We start from the raw sequence: 15,695 nt of genomic DNA on the forward strand, positions 1-15,695 counted from the left end.
TGTGTGTATATGTATATATATATACAAATATATATGTATGTATATATATATGTATATATATTTTTGATGCCATTGTAAATGACATTTGTTTTTAAAATTTCATTTTGGATTGTTCATTGCTAGTGTATAGAAGTGCAATTGATTTTTGTATATTGATCTTTTATCCTGCAACCTTGCTGAATTAATTTATTAGTTCTAATAATTTTTGTGAGTCTCCTAGGGCTTCCTATATATAAGATCATGTCATCTACAAATAGGAATAGTTTTAACCTTTTCTTTTCAATCTGCCTTTTATTTGTCTTTCCCAATTGCCCTGGCTAGAACCTCCAGTACAATGTTGAAGAGAAGTGGAAAAAGTGGACAGCCTTGTTTTGTTCCTGCTCTTAGAGGGAAAGCATCCAGTTTTTCATTATTAAGTACAATGTTAGCTGTGAGGTTTTGCCCTTTATAAGACTGAGGAAGTTTCCCTGTATTCCAAATTTGCTGAGTGCTTTTATCATGAAAGAGTGTTGGATTTAGTCAAATGCTTTCTCTGCATTATTGAGATGATAATATATTTTCTTTCCTTCTATTATATTGATGTGGTGTGTTACATTAATTTATTTTCAGATGTTAAAGCAATTTGCTTTCCTGGGATAAATCTCACTTAGTAATGGTATATAATCTTTTTTATATGTTTTAGATTTGGGTTTCTAGTATTTTGTTGAGAAGTTTTACATCAAAATTTATAAGAAATATTCATCTGTAGTTTTATTGTGATGTCTTTGTCTGGTTTTGTATTAGGGTAATACTGACCTCATAGAATGAGTTGGGAAATATTCTTCTATTTTTAGAAGAGCTTGTGAAGAATTGGTATTTATTCTTCTTTAAAGCCTTGATAGACTTAATCAGTGAAGTCATTTGAGCCTGGGCTATACTTTTTGGGAAGTTTTAAAATTATTAATTCAGGGAATTCCCTGGCGGTCCTGTGGTTAGGACTCTGTGCTTCCACTGCAAGGGGAACAGGTTCGATCCCTGGTCGGGGAACTAAGATCCCGTGTGCCGTGCAGCCAAAACAAAACAAAACAAAACTACACTTCAATAAAAGAATTGAAAAAAAATTATTAATTCAATTTTATGCTTATTATAGATCTACTCAGATTTTCAAACTTTTTCTTGAGTAAATTTTTGTAGTTTGTTTTTTGCAGGAATTTTCCCATTTCATCTAATTTTGTCAGTGGATTAACTTTTTTGGTATATTTTCTTCATGGTACTTTGAAGTTAAAGGAAGGTTCTGAGCAGTTTAGTTAACTGTTTGGAATGGAGTTTTGATAAAGGACACCAAAGCCATCCCAAATCTGGTGAACTAAGCAGTATATAATTCCATACCGGCTGCGGATCACCCTTTTTCTTTAGGAATTGAAGTCTCTATTACTCTAGGCTATGCAGAGGATGACCAAGGGTCGGGGGGAGGGAAGGGGGACAAGACATGTTTATATTCAGTCTCTTTGCTCAAGAGTTTTTTTTTTTTTCTCCCCGAGGCTATGTTTCTAGGATTTCTTGAGTCCTGTGATAATACAAGGCTCTAGAGAACCACTTTTTATGACTATATTGGACTGAATGAAGACGAGGAAACAGCTATGGTTCTGTCTTTATGGAGGAAGGCCTCTTTTAATCATCCTTTTCATGCAAGATATGTATAACTCTTGGTTCACAGAGATACATTTTACCCAGACCTAGTTTTCTGTATGGCTTAGGGCTATGGATTTTCCAAATCTATCAGGGTTATATCTGGTCCTGTATTACCTGTCTGAGGAGGCAGCTTTAGTCAGTCTTCTTGGCCAGAGTGTACCTAGCTGATGCCAATTATGCAGAGTCAATCCATGTGTGTCAACAAAGTAATAGATTCCAGAGGATTTGAGAGCTTATCGTGTGGGATTCAAGCCTGGGGAACCAGCAGGCTGAGCAGGAGTAAGCTCTGGCGGTCAGAGCTTACCGGTGAGTTCAGATGCATGGTACACAGGAGAGTCTCCTTTGGTCCATCTCAAGGAGGGGATTTAATGTTTTTCTTCTCATAAATAAGCTCTGGACTTCAGGAGTTTTAGTCCAAATGTCACAGAATTGCTTGTGACTGGTTCCTGGCAGCAATGGGAACAGCTGTACCGAGTTGCCTTGTATCGGGAAGCCTGCTGGGAAATTTATCCAAATGTCCTCCAAGGAAGACAGAGGTCTGGGAAGTAAGTGATTATGTGGGCCTTATATTAGTGTTGGAGTGAAGTGCAGCCAGGAGCCAGCTCACATTTATGTTCATTCAGAGAGAATGGACCATTCCTAGGAATTGTTCAGTCTGGAAATGTTTAACTGTGAGAAAATCATTCCGTTTTCATTTCATAGATTTATGCCTGTCCTTGTATCAGAGCTGGCAAACTTGGGGGTTTGGGAGCTGACTTAAAGCCTATTTGTGAGCTTTGTCCAAACCTGGGTGACTGTAGGCCTATTATTTTGGGCAACGGGTTTTCCACAGCCATCCTGGAAGGGGTGCAGCAGGGTGTTGTCATTGGAAGTCAATAGGTGTGGCTAGAGGTTAAGGGAAAGGGAGAAGAGGCCAGTAAAAATGACTTCAGTCCACTCTCTTCCCATCTGGCTTTCAAATGGAATCTGTGTCTCCCAAAATAGTCTAATAAATTTGGGGTATTAGATTTTTTTTCTCTCCCTTGCTTGGAACGTCTGGCTTCTGGCTCTTAGGCTTGTTAGGGAGTGAAATTTCCTTTACATAAAGTGTGTGTGTGGCTTTGAATCTAACCTAGATCTCTCTTCTCCAGGTGTTTTTTTCAGTAGGTTCTCTCTCTTCCTTCAGTCATCTTTCTCAGGACTGAGAAAGGCCAGGCTAACCATTTATGTATCATTCCAGGAAAAGCCTCATGTTGGTCGATGGAGATTTTGCTCTGGAGATTTTGAAAGCCCTGGAAACTGCTGGTTCAACTTCTGTGTTCTGGCTGTTTCCTTGCACTCCTGCCCAAATTCCTTCTCTTACTCTACCCCCCATCCCTCATTCAACTTTTCACATCCTAGTAACAGATCATAGGTATTTCATATGCTATTCTAGCTCTATGGATACTCTATGTATTCAGTGAGTTTTATGTACTTGACATTTTAATGCTATTTATTCTAGTTACTGAATTACTATTTTTTTCCTCTTTTTAAATGCTAGTCATACAAAAATGTAGATTCATAAATTGTACCAACTAACAAGTTGTATTAGAATGACTGACAATAGCAGTATTAAGGAACTTTGGGGGGGAAACCACAGTCATTATCATGCTAACCTCTTAATTTTTACACATTACATTTTAGTTTTTGAAGATGTAATTTTCCAGTTTATGTATTGTTTCATATTCCACTTTTTCCAAGTAATTATTATTTTTATGTCTATATAATTATTATCTTTAATGGACATAATGACTTTCTATCATACATGTAGACATGCATGAGCAATTCATTGATCATAGAATATTTAGGTTAATTTTAATTTCCTTCCTTCCTCCCTCCCTCCCTCCTGCCCTTCCTTTCCTTTATTAAAGATACATTTGGAATGGACCAATTAATGTAGCTTTTTGCTTTTGTTAAATTTATTTCCTTAGGCATCATTCCTATGAATAAGGTTGCTGGATAAAGAATATGGACATAAATGGTTTTGCAAACACAAATATGTTTAAAACTTTTAATGCTTCCAGCTGTGTAAGTCTATACAAGTTTCACCATGGCTTTGAGCATCGTGTATTATAATTTAAAATATGTTTTACTACGTTGATGTAATTAAATTATTGCCTTGTAGTTTGCTTTAATTTGCTTTTCTTTTAGAATGAGGAAGCAAGACATTTTTTATTTTGTGTTTGCCCTTTGTATTTTCTTTTGTATGAATTCTGTTTATATTATAAGGTGTATTTCTCTTCTCCCTCCATCCCGAGAGTCTAAAAGCAAATTCTATTGAGAGATAAGGAATTTAATAATTTTGTATTAAACATTATTTAATATATTTATATTTAAATATTATATCTCTTTAGATATATTTATACTACAAATACTTTTAACTACATAGAATCCAGGTTGAATTCTCCAAAAAATCCACAAGCTTGATTAAATTTAAATTTTGATAAGGGATTATTTTCCTTTTTTTTTTTTGCAGTTAAGGAGATTACATTGCATTTTATTTCACTCTTAGACATGTATTTTGAATAGTATAATGGAGTGCTTTGATACATTATAATCGTTGAATTGAAAATGATAATTGAGGAACTGACTTTTGGAACAACCTTCATCCATTCACCTTTCTCTACTGAGCCTCTGCTTGAACTAGATATTGTTTGGTATTAGGAACTAAATGGTGAATTGACCTCTAACCTTTCCCTCAGAGAACTTTGTGGTCCAGTTTGGGAGCAAGAATGATAGATAATGGATGTGCTATGGTAGGAGAAATACAGTCAAGAAAAACTCATAGCCAGTTGAGTCCCAGAAACCCAAAGGAAGCCAGCTCAGTGTGAAGGGGACGCATCTAACCTAATTTGGGGAGTTAGAGTTGGCCTCCTGGATGCAACGGTGTTTAAACTGAGATCTGAAGTGTGAGCAAAAGTTCCTGCTTCATGTCAAAAGGCTTTATACATCCCCACTGTGTTGCTCTGGTGACTATTATTGTTATTATTTTTGGTCTCTATGGGTGGGTACTAATACGTAGTTTTTGTCTTTTCTCAGAAGACAGGCACCATGAGAAAAGAGTCCAGCCTTATGGAGAGAAGCCAGGCAGAAGCCCTGAAGGCCAGACTCCTCTACCATGATGTTTGCTTGGCAGCTCAGCGTCTTGACCTTCTCCTTGGAAAAGGAAATTCTCACAAAGAGGTTTTCAAGCCTCATGTCCTGGCCCTCAGGGATGTGGTTCAGCAAGTCTGCATTAAACTCATGTTCTTTCACCCAGTGGATTATGGGAGGAAAGCAGAAGAGCTGTTATGGAGGAAAATGTACTCTGGCATTGCTATGCTGCTGTTGAGGACCAAAAGAAAACTCGTGGACACCTTCAAACAGTGGGAAGGCCCCTTGCGGGCTCACCTGAAGGGCAGCCTCAGGTTCTGTGACCATGTCTTCCTGTTCCTGCAGGAGCACACTATGAGCTGAGGTTACTAAGCTACACTGATTGGCCTCACAGTGCCATCCACTTGATTGGCTGCAAGAAAGCAGGTCCTGCCTCTGAAGAAGAGGTGGCCTGGGTGTGAATGGCCTGCCACCACTGTTGGCTGTACCTGGGAGACTTGTTCCACTTTCAGAATGAGTTCCCAGCCCTGGCCACCAAGGACTTGGCAGAGAGGTGTTACACCGAGCCATGTCAGTGGCCCTGCACATGGGCATGCCCTTCAGCCAGCTGGGGGCTCTCACAGGGAGTAAGTACTATGACATTGAAGCCACATACTTCTACCAGCGCTGCCTCCGCTCGGAAGTGCCTTTTAAAGGGGGCATCTTGGCACCTCAAAGGATTCTATGATCATGCGGGAAAAAGGTACAGCCAGCTGAAAAGGTACCAGAGAAAGAAGCTATCTCCCAGCCAGAGGCAGTGTTGGGATAACAAAAGGCTGATGGTTAGCTTCCTCTACCTTCAGAGCCTCTTGCAGCCTCAGCGGAAATTCAAAGCAACCAGGCTCATGGCCCTGTGCCAGCTGGTTCTGGAAGACTTCCGTCTCTGCCTTTCCTATCGGCCGTGCCCATCCGACCTGAGCCACGCCTCCAGAGAAAGCCCCCAAGGGGCTACCTGTTCCTCCCAGACCTCCTCATCTTCCACATGGTGGTTCTTTGCCTCATGAGTGTGCACAGCCTGAGGACAACAGGCTCGAAGCAGCACAGGCCAGTGGTCACCTTCACCTTGACCCTTTTCTCCCATTTAATTCAGCATGTGACTACCCGCATCCAGGCTGAGCTCCGGAAAGGGAAGCTGACTCCAGGGGTGGATGTCCCCAGGGACAAGGAAGACCAACAGAAGATAGAAGCTGGGGAAGAGCGACAAGACCTTCTAGCCCCCTGCCCTGGGCCCCACCACAGCAAATCTCAGAAGAACCACAGGTCATCTCACATTTCCAGTGAGGGTTACAACTCGGAAGCCAGTTTTCATTCTTGCTGTGACTCAGGTGAGATAGATGAAGATGAAGACACATCCTTATGCTCACAAGCCAGCTCAGAAATCAGTAGTGAAACTACTTATTCAGACACAACTGATGAAGAGGAAAGTGGCTCCCTGAATCCAGAAGCAATGCAGGAGCATCGGGCCAAATCCAAAGGTCAAGTTGCCCAACTGGTGGATAAGTTGAAGACACCTCAACCTCCCAGTCGTCTGTTAGGTCACGTAAAAACAGGAAGTTCTGCTAACCTGCCAGCCACGTTGAACCACAAGCTCCCAGTAAAACATGGCTTGTACTTGGCCCCTGTCTTCAGCCACAGTTTTCTGATGCCTCCAGCAATGCATCTGGCACAGAGGATGGTGTGAGCAGTTTCCTGAGACAGAGCCTCCCGCTGGCTCCTACTTGGGGCAGAAGGCCTCCATCAGCCAGTCTTGCAACAATCTCCAGACCATTCAAAAGAAGTTGCAGATCCTCTCTGCAGAGGGCCTGCTGCCCACCATCAAGGCGGTCCTAGGCTGGCTCCACACCAACCACAGCCTCCTCACCTCACACTGGCGGAGTCCACTTAGCCTGTGGGGTCCCCCATCTGTGCTGCTGAACCTGCTGCCCTCCGTGGGAGACCTTCAGGAGCCAGGCCTGGGCCTGTCCCACCATCTCCGTGATCTGCTGCAGAGCTGTAAGGGCCCAAACCTTCCCAGGTTCCTGCAGCTCCCTGAGGACATTGCCCTGGGCCAGCACTCACCCCGGCAGGCTTCCCAGGAGAGGGCTGGCTTGGAGCAAGACCCACCTCTACTCAGCTCCCAGGATGAAGCTGCTATGCACATCTGTTTCCTCAGAAGCTTTGGCCACTTTGCAGCGACACTCCCTGGACAGTTCCGAGCTTCAACTCTAATTTGGGGGTCTTTGTGAGCTCTGGGTTTGAAGGACCAGACAACCCGTCTCAGCAGTTAATAGGGAGTACTTCAAGGATCAGGTTTTCCAAAGACATAGCTCAGCTCTGGCTTCAGAGTGAAGTGCAGCTGGAGAAGATCCTCAGGCACCTCCAGATTCAGTCAGCTTTGACCCCGTACCTGTCCCCTGACCCTCGGGCCCTCTGTGAGCATCTTCCAGTCATCAAGCAGCTTGCCACCAGGGGTAAGTTTCTCCTCATCACACCCAAGATCGTGGTCGACATATTGTACGTCCTGAGGAGGGAAGACTGCTGGGCTTTGGTAGCCATCACCTTCCTAGAGGATGAGCTGAAGAGAGGGAACCAGTACATCTTCTGCCAGTCCTTTGTGTCTACGAGATTAGTGAGGCCCAGGATGACCAGGCCAGACTCTGATGCCTGGGACCTCTATAACATTCTTGACTTCTGCAAAGGTCTGCTGGACTCATCCCAGCCAGGGACCCCTGACCCTAGCAGCATGATAACAATCATCATGGGCATCTGTTTGGACAACCCTAGGAATTTCTCATACCCCCTGTAGCTGGTGCTGGGAACAGCAATTAAAGCTGGTGTGGAAATCAAGAACATCTGGCTCTTCCACAGGGAGTGGAAGACGGTCAGCTGACGTCACATCTCCCATCTTCCTCCTTCAGCACTTAACACATCAAACTCAATCTGTTCACCTCTCTTGTTCACACCTAATGTTAAAGGTAGCCATTGGGTAAACTCATATCTGTACCTACCTATTGGTAGAGTCTCAGTGTACTGACTGCCAGGGGCCTTTGTGTTTCCTTCTTTGTCATCTTGGCTTGATATCATGTTCTCTGTCTGAAAAACAGATTAAACTAATTCAGTGCTTAGTGTTTTTACGGTAAAACATCAAGTTAAGGAAGCACTTCCAAGTCCCCGCTCAGCTTGGTGGAACTATAATTTGCTTTGCTCTGTTTTGTGACATGAAACTTTTTAATGCTATTTTATTGTGATGGATCCTGCCTATTATGTAAGGTAGGCCTTTGCCATCTGCGAAAACTCGATAAATGGAAAGCTATAGTTTTGATTGGAATGAAGGGTTTTATTGCAATTCTTGGTCCCATCTTCACCTTCTTCCATGCTCCATTCAGGTTTTTCCCTTTTGGCTAGGACTAGGTCGGTAGGATCAGCTGATTTGGTTCTGCTTTTGATAATCTGGGAGTAGGTATTTCATGGTACAATATTGGTATTTTTTCTCACATCTGCTCAAAGTTTCCAATTTGGCTACCATGACATTGTCTCTTGCTTTTTTTCTGGCTCTCAGATATCTTTTGGAATCTCTTGTCAACCTCCTACTTTGTATATACTCCAGAGAGTAGCTCTTTTCCTGCCATTAGCAGAGCTTGAATGTGGACCCTGTAAATATTGGATACAAGTTAAAATCTACCACTTCACTCAGACTGGCATGAATTAAAAGTGTTAACATTAATTTGCCCCCCTCCTCCCATCCACAATAAACCATCACATTGCAAGGCCAAACTTAGTATTCTTTCAGGATCCCAAGTTCTTGAGGCATCTGAATCCTCCTCTTTCTGGGTATACTCCTCACTAACTCAGCCTCAAATCCAATTGCTCCCTTCAGAAGCAGAGAAATTACCTTCTGAGCTTTTTCCTGACTCATGGATTCTCATTTCTCAGTTGTTCTGAGCTGCGCCTTTGTGTTTCAGTTAAACTTCTGTCACTTCCCCTTTTCCATGCTTTTCTAAGCACTTTATTATATTTATTAGAAAATTTTCAATAAATGAGAGAAAAATAGAAAAAAGAAAAAACCCAAAGGTATTTTCACCCTAACATTAGCATTTTTGTTTTCAGTTATTTATAACTTGTCATGCTTTTTCTGCATGCATATTTTTCCTAGTTGTAATTATATTCTATAAACATCTTTTCAGCCTCCTTTTCTTCAGATTACAGACACTTCTTATATTATTGCATTATCTTCATTGTCCCTGTAATAGCTCCTTCCTATTATTGTTTGCTTAAGCATTAATCTATCTTTTCTAATGTTTTTAGTATTAAGTCATTAATAATTACTAAAGATCTTTGTATCTGTTGGGATTAGTTCCTTAGGATAGGTGACCAGAAGTTGATTTACTGAATTAAAAGGTATAAATATATATGTATGTACATAAATTTTACATGTGTGCATATATATTTATATGTACATATGCATATAAATGTAACTTTTATGAAACATTGCCAAAAGGCCTTCTGAGAAAGGAATTTAATTCCCAGAGGGGAGTAAACATTTTACATAGTTTTATAGTCACATTTTTCACCAAGTATGTTATGATCATTTTCTTATTTTTTTAAGATTTTTTTTTTTTTTTTGCGGTATGTTGGCCTCTCACTGTTGTGGCCTCTCCCGTTGCGGAGCACAGGCTCCGGACGCGCAGGCTCAGCGACCATGGCTCACGGGCCCAGCCGCTCCGCAGCATGCGGGATCTTCCCGGACCGGGGCACGAACCCGTGTCCCCCGCATCGGCAGGCAGACTCTCAACCACCGTGCCACCAGGGAAGTCCTTAAGATGATTTTAAAAAGTGATCATGGGGCCTCCCTGGTGGTGCGGTGGTTGGGAGTCCGCCTGCCGGTGCGGGGGACACAGGTTCATGCCCCGGTCCGGGAGGGTCCCGCATGCCGTGGAGCGGCTGGGCCCGTGAGCCGTGGCCGCTGGGCCTGCGCGTCCGGAGCCTGTGCTCCTCAACAGAGGAGGCCGCGGCAGTGGGAGGCCCGCGTACCACAAAAAAAAAAAAAAAAAAAAAAAGTGACCATGATACAGATATACAATAATTTGCTTAACCATTTTCCTGCTTTTGGATATTTGTTTCTACATTTTTTTTCTGGTTATAAATAATGTAAATAAATTTTTATATATGTCTTTGATTATTAGAGTAAATTCCTAGAAGTAGAATTGTTGAGGCAAAGAATCAGAATGCATTAAGGCCCTTAATTATACTAAATAATAATGATAATGATACTGAATTGGCCTCCTAAAAGGTTGTAAGAACTCTTACTCCCAAGAGTACAAGTGTACATATTTCATTGCATTCAATTCAGAGAATTTCAATTTTTTTTCTTGCCAGCTTGAAAAGTGAAATTTTCATTGTATTATTGACAGTAGGAGATTGAAATAAATAGCTTAGTGCTGTATTTTAAGGTTTTTTGCTCATGTCTCTTTTTACTTACAATGTTTTTCTTATTTCTTATTGTTATAATCTACAACCAACCTAAAACATATGAGAGCACAAATTTAATTGGACCCTAAATACAATAGCCTAAGTCAGGTAGCTGACTGCCCTTATGGTCTTTGCCTTGCTTGCTGTAACCTGCCAGGTACAGTGTTGTATTCATATGAGAGAGCTGATAATACTGACAGCTTGAGAGGAGGGAAAAAGTAACTCAAAGCATGCAGTGGAGAAGAAGAGAATAAGAGAACAAGAATAAACTATTTTTAAAAATGCAAACAATTGTTTTTCTGATAGGAGATATATGGTGTTTTCACATATGAAAATAAATGGGCTTTCATCACTGTGGGAGATCCTCCCTTCAAGAAGCTTGGATGGGAGGCTCCAAATTACATTTGGGAGGTTCTAGTCTAAATAATATGAATGGGGTGAGGGCAAGAAAAACTAAGGCAGTATTAACTAATTGTCAACACAGTAGACATTGTGTTGTGTCTCACAGTGGGTTTTGGTTCTTCCAAGCCCCAGAGCCAGCCCCATTCTCATCCTTACTGCTAAAAATGAGTCATTTCAAAATGTCTTGGCAGCTACTGATGCTGATGCAGGGCAGAAAGCAGCCATTGTAGCAGCAGCTACACCACCATAGTTCTGCTAATTTTCGATTTTTTTTTTTTTTTTTGCATGTAGGAATCATTCTCCCTAAGAAAGCCTGCTTTTGGGTTCTGTGATATTTCCTTGCTTTCCTTTGTAGCAGTTTTGAAATTACAGGTGTCAGCTGATCATCAGCAGACACCCCTGGTCTGGACTTATGTAAACACTAGGCGGGGGGTGGGGGTGGGGGGGTGGCTGCCTTGATGTCACTGCTGTGAACTCGTGACACATGTCACAGATGTCTCCTGCATGGCTTGCTGATTCCTGGTGTAAATAATCTGGCTCCACCTATGGAAGAGCTAAGAGGCAAAGAGGACATATTATTGTTATTAAATGATTGGACTTCATTTGGTCTACTTAGAGGATAAGCACCAGTGATGTCAGCCCCTGCCAGTGAGAACCACCCAGGCAAAGCCCTTTAAAGAAACATTTTAGATTACTTATTGTTTCTACTCATCCTAAAGGTGTTTGTCTTCTAAAAGTACAGTCTTTTTGCTTAAACCTGTGGGATTGTGGACAAAATTTTATATGCTAGGAGAAAATTTTCTTATAGTTTTTTCTCTTCATCATTGCATATCAGGAATGATATACAAAACAACAGGTACAATATTAAACAGTATAGTGTCTAAATCTTTGGGTTTTTTTTGTTTGTTTGTTTGTTTGTGTTTTTGTGGTACATGGCCCTCTTACTGTTGTGGCCTCTCCCATTGCGGAGCACAGGCTCCGGATGTGCAGGCTCAGCGGCCATGGCTCACGGGCCCAGCCGCTCCACGGCATGTGGGATCTTCCCGGACCGGGGCACAAACCTGTGTCCCCTGCATCGGCAGGCAGACTCTCAACCACTGCACCACCAGAGAAGCCCAAAATCTTTGTATTTGTATACAGGCTCAGCTGAGGAAAATAACTCTTAGTTTTATTATCACCTGAGATTCTGATAAGGAGAGCACTGTTTGTTTGATGTATAAGAGTTTTATCACTGGGTGTGGCTATTCCTCCAGGTGGCATGGGGTCCTTCTATGGACAGTTGCTTTCTAATTTGCTTTTTACTCTAGGAAGTAGAAAAGAACTCTATTTTCAGATTAGTAAGGTAAAATCAGTCAAGTTAAGCAGCTTTCCCAAAGGTCTACGGCTACTAAGTGACTTACAGTGAGATTCGATTCCAGATATATCTAGCTCAAATTTATCCCAAATAGATCTGACTCACTTATAAGCACACAAAAGCATAGAGTATCCAGTAAGTAGGCAGGAAGAGGACATCTCAGTGAAGGTCAGTGACAACCTCAAGGGCAGCTTCTGGGACACAGAAACAACACTCATTCTTCTCCCATCTGATTGTCCTGGTGATAAGCAAACTTAGGGAAGGAAAAGTTAGTGAAAGGAGGAACAGCCCTGACGGGGAGTTTCAACTCTGGCTAGAGGAGATATTTACCCAAGAAGAAATTGCTTTAAATGGGAAGATGCTGAGTTATTTTACTAAGCAAGGTTAACACTGAGCTATTTTACAAGTTTTATATTTTGAGTGGAATAGGTTAGAATGTAAGTTATGTTCAGACAATAACTGGAGCTAGATTTTTCTTTTCTATATATGAGTTATGGTGTGTAAATTTCAGCCTGACTGTGAATGTGTGTGTATGTGCTTTTTAGGCAGCCAGAAACTATATTTATTCTGGCTGAATAGTATATTTTGACTATAATAATTTCTCTTACGAACTGAAGATTCTTATTTCCATCTGTCTCCTCTACATATCTGCTGGAATTTTCCATATATCTGAAATTCAACATGTCTAGAAGAGAAGTCACTGTTTCAACCTGAACTGGTTTTCTCCTGGTGGTCCTTATTTTGATAAGTGGCATTTAGCTAAGTTTCAAACACTGGTTCAATTCTCTTCTAACTCCCCCTCCTCTCCTTCAACCAAAAGGTTTAATTGTACACCTATCAATATATAGATGAAATTTGATAAATATGAATTCGCTTATGCAAGTGGGGGCTGGTAAGTCTGAAATTTGTAGGGCATGCTGGGAGGCTGGCAGCATCTTGGGCAGGACTGGATGATGGCAGTCTCAAGGCAGAATTTCTTCTTTCTCAAGGAAATTAGTTTTTTTTTTTTTTAAGGCTTTTATGATCTTCCAACTGATTGAATGAAGCCCACCTCATTATCCTCATTGTTGAGGAAATCTCCTTTACTTAAAGTCAACAGACTGTAGATGTTTACCACATCTACAAAATACCTGTACAACAACACTATATTAAAATTCCATTACATAACTAGGTACTATAGTCTAACCAAATAGATACATAAGAGTAATCATTATACATATACAATTTCTCAATAATTTTTCTGAACACATCAGTAAGCATTTATCAACAACTTACTGAGTTCTTGTTAGTTCCAGATATTATGTTTGTTGCTGTGGGAACATGAAATTAAGACATATTTCCTGTCCTTGATGAAATCACAGCTCTAGAAATTGAAATTTACATCTAATCAAATATAATCACTGTAGAATGAACAAAGTGTTCCGACTCTGGAGAGGAGATGGTGACTATGCCATCTAGGGAGTTTACAAAAGAGATTTCTATTCAAAGCATCTCTAAGTCTACTGTTTCAACCCACTGACACTGTAACCCGAGTCCTACTGGGTTACAGTGTTACCCAAGTTAACCCAAGTCCTACTGTAACCCAAGTCCTCTTCAGCACCAGCTGGAAAATTGCTGTATCCTCCTAACTGATCTTCCCACCTCATTCTTGTCCTACCTCCACCTTGCCACCGAAATTATTGTGCTCTTATACAACAGATTATGTCTCTTTCTTGGTTAAAATGCAATGGCTCATCACTGCATATCAAGTCCAAATTCCTTAGTGTGGCATAAAAAATTTAGGACTAGATGGCCACATTCTATTCTTTTCAGATTCATTCAGCATTTACTTTCCCTCAAACATAAACTCCATTTTTCAATTACAATAAACCACTTGAAATTCTCTGAACCTACGTTTCTTTTTTTCTTGTATCCAAGCATTTTCACACACTGTTCCCTTTGTCTGGAAAGCCTCCTTTCCCACTTTATCTAGCAAGATTTTATTTATTCTTCTAGTTTCAACCTAAATATCTCTTCTTCTGTGAGAGTTTCTTCATCTCTGAGCACATGCAGTTGCTCTCTCCTCTGTAGTCATTGTTGCTCATAGTGTTACAACGCATATATTTCATTGGAGTTATTTGTCTTTCTCTTTTACTAGATTTTGAGCTCCACAGTAGCAATAACTACATTACTAATTTTGTATAATCCTCTCTCTTATGCCTAGATTTGGACCTGGAACATGTTAGATATTTAATATACTTGTGTATTTAATATATGTGTGAAAAACAATTGCACATTTTTCCAAACTAGTGCCTGAATGTTACTCCAAGTTAATGTTGGACATTAAAAAAATCCTAATACTGTTTAAAGTCATTCTTAAAAATTAGGTATTGTTTCTTGCCCACGAGATTGAGGCTGCACTCGCATTCTGAAGATCTGAGTTCAAGTCTTTGCATCACTTACTATGTAATTTTTTGTTTGTTTGTTTGTTTACAATGACAGATAATTTATTATTCAACAAAAACTGAGGCATAAGGACTCAAGTAAAGAAATTAACAGAAAATATTTTACAAGGGACCTTGAAGACAGAGCCTGCATTCTAGTGCCCACGCACCACAACTACTGGGCCCGTGTGCTGCAACTACTGAAGCCTGCACGCCTAGAGCCTGTGCTCCGCAGCAAGAGAAGCCACCTCAATGAGAAGCCCATGCACCACAGCGAAGAGTGTCCCCCGCTTGCTGCAGCTAGAGAGGGCCCACGTGTAGCAACGAAGACCCAATGCAGCCAAAAATAAATAAGATTAAAAAAAAAATAAATCAACCTATGCTTTTATCATTCTCAAAGAAAATCTGAAATCATTTAATACAACTGTGCATTCCTGAAGTTATAATGAAATCAAAATAAATCTTCATGTACCAGGTAAAACTGCTTGTCTTTTTCAAATAGTTCATATCTTAAATGACTATTTCAAATGAATTGTTTACAGCCGCCATTGGATTTTTGTGAATGGGGCGAACACCAGTCGTTCATCTCGAGGATGTCGGTCTTGATTTTACTGCACACCTGTAAGTACTTCTTGGCTCCTCAGGAAATGCCAACCCACACCTTTTTTCTACTGAAAGGCTGTGCCCAATGTAAGGATTTTCTTCTTTCCCTTAATTAAGTTACTATAATGCAATGCTGAAGAGCATGGGCTTTGAGCCAGCCATTCCTGCCTCAGTCACTTTCTAAAGCCAGATAATGGGTGAGTTTTTTATTTTTCTGAATTGATTTCCTCACAGAGCTGGCATGCAGATCAAATGAGCTAATATGTGTAAAGCACTTTGCAGGATGCCAGGCATATGGTGGCACAAATATGGCTAAGAGTTATGACTCTTGAATTATAACTAGCTAGAAAATCTGAATGGTTGTTCTGTATCAAAAATAGATAACAAATGAGAACCAGCTGTATAGCACAGGGAAAGCTACTAAGTGCTCTGTGGTGAGCTAAATGGGAAGGAAATCCAAAAAAGAGGGGATATATGTATACATAGAGCTGATTCACTTCGCTTTACAGCAGAAACTAACACAACATTGTAAAGCAACTATATGCCAATAAAACAAAGAAACAAACAACCAACCAAATGGAGATGATCCTGGGCAGAGTATTTTTAAATTAACAATTCTATATTCCTAGTTTTATTCAAAAAAC

General features: G+C 40.7%; 1 pseudogene across 1 annotated transcript; it reads left to right on the forward strand.

The window, feature by feature from the left end:
• Positions 1–4,761: 4,761 nt before the first annotated feature.
• LOC308630125 (nonsense-mediated mRNA decay factor SMG5-like) lies at positions 4,762–7,690 on the forward strand (annotated as a pseudogene). Its single transcript has one exon. The product of its transcript is annotated as a nonsense-mediated mRNA decay factor SMG5-like (transcript).
• The last annotated feature ends 8,005 nt before the right edge of the window (positions 7,691–15,695 follow it).

Source organism: Mesoplodon bidens (assembly GCF_964165515.1).
Source record: "Mesoplodon bidens genome assembly, chromosome: 16".
Taxonomy (NCBI): Eukaryota; Metazoa; Chordata; class Mammalia; order Artiodactyla; family Ziphiidae; genus Mesoplodon; species Mesoplodon bidens.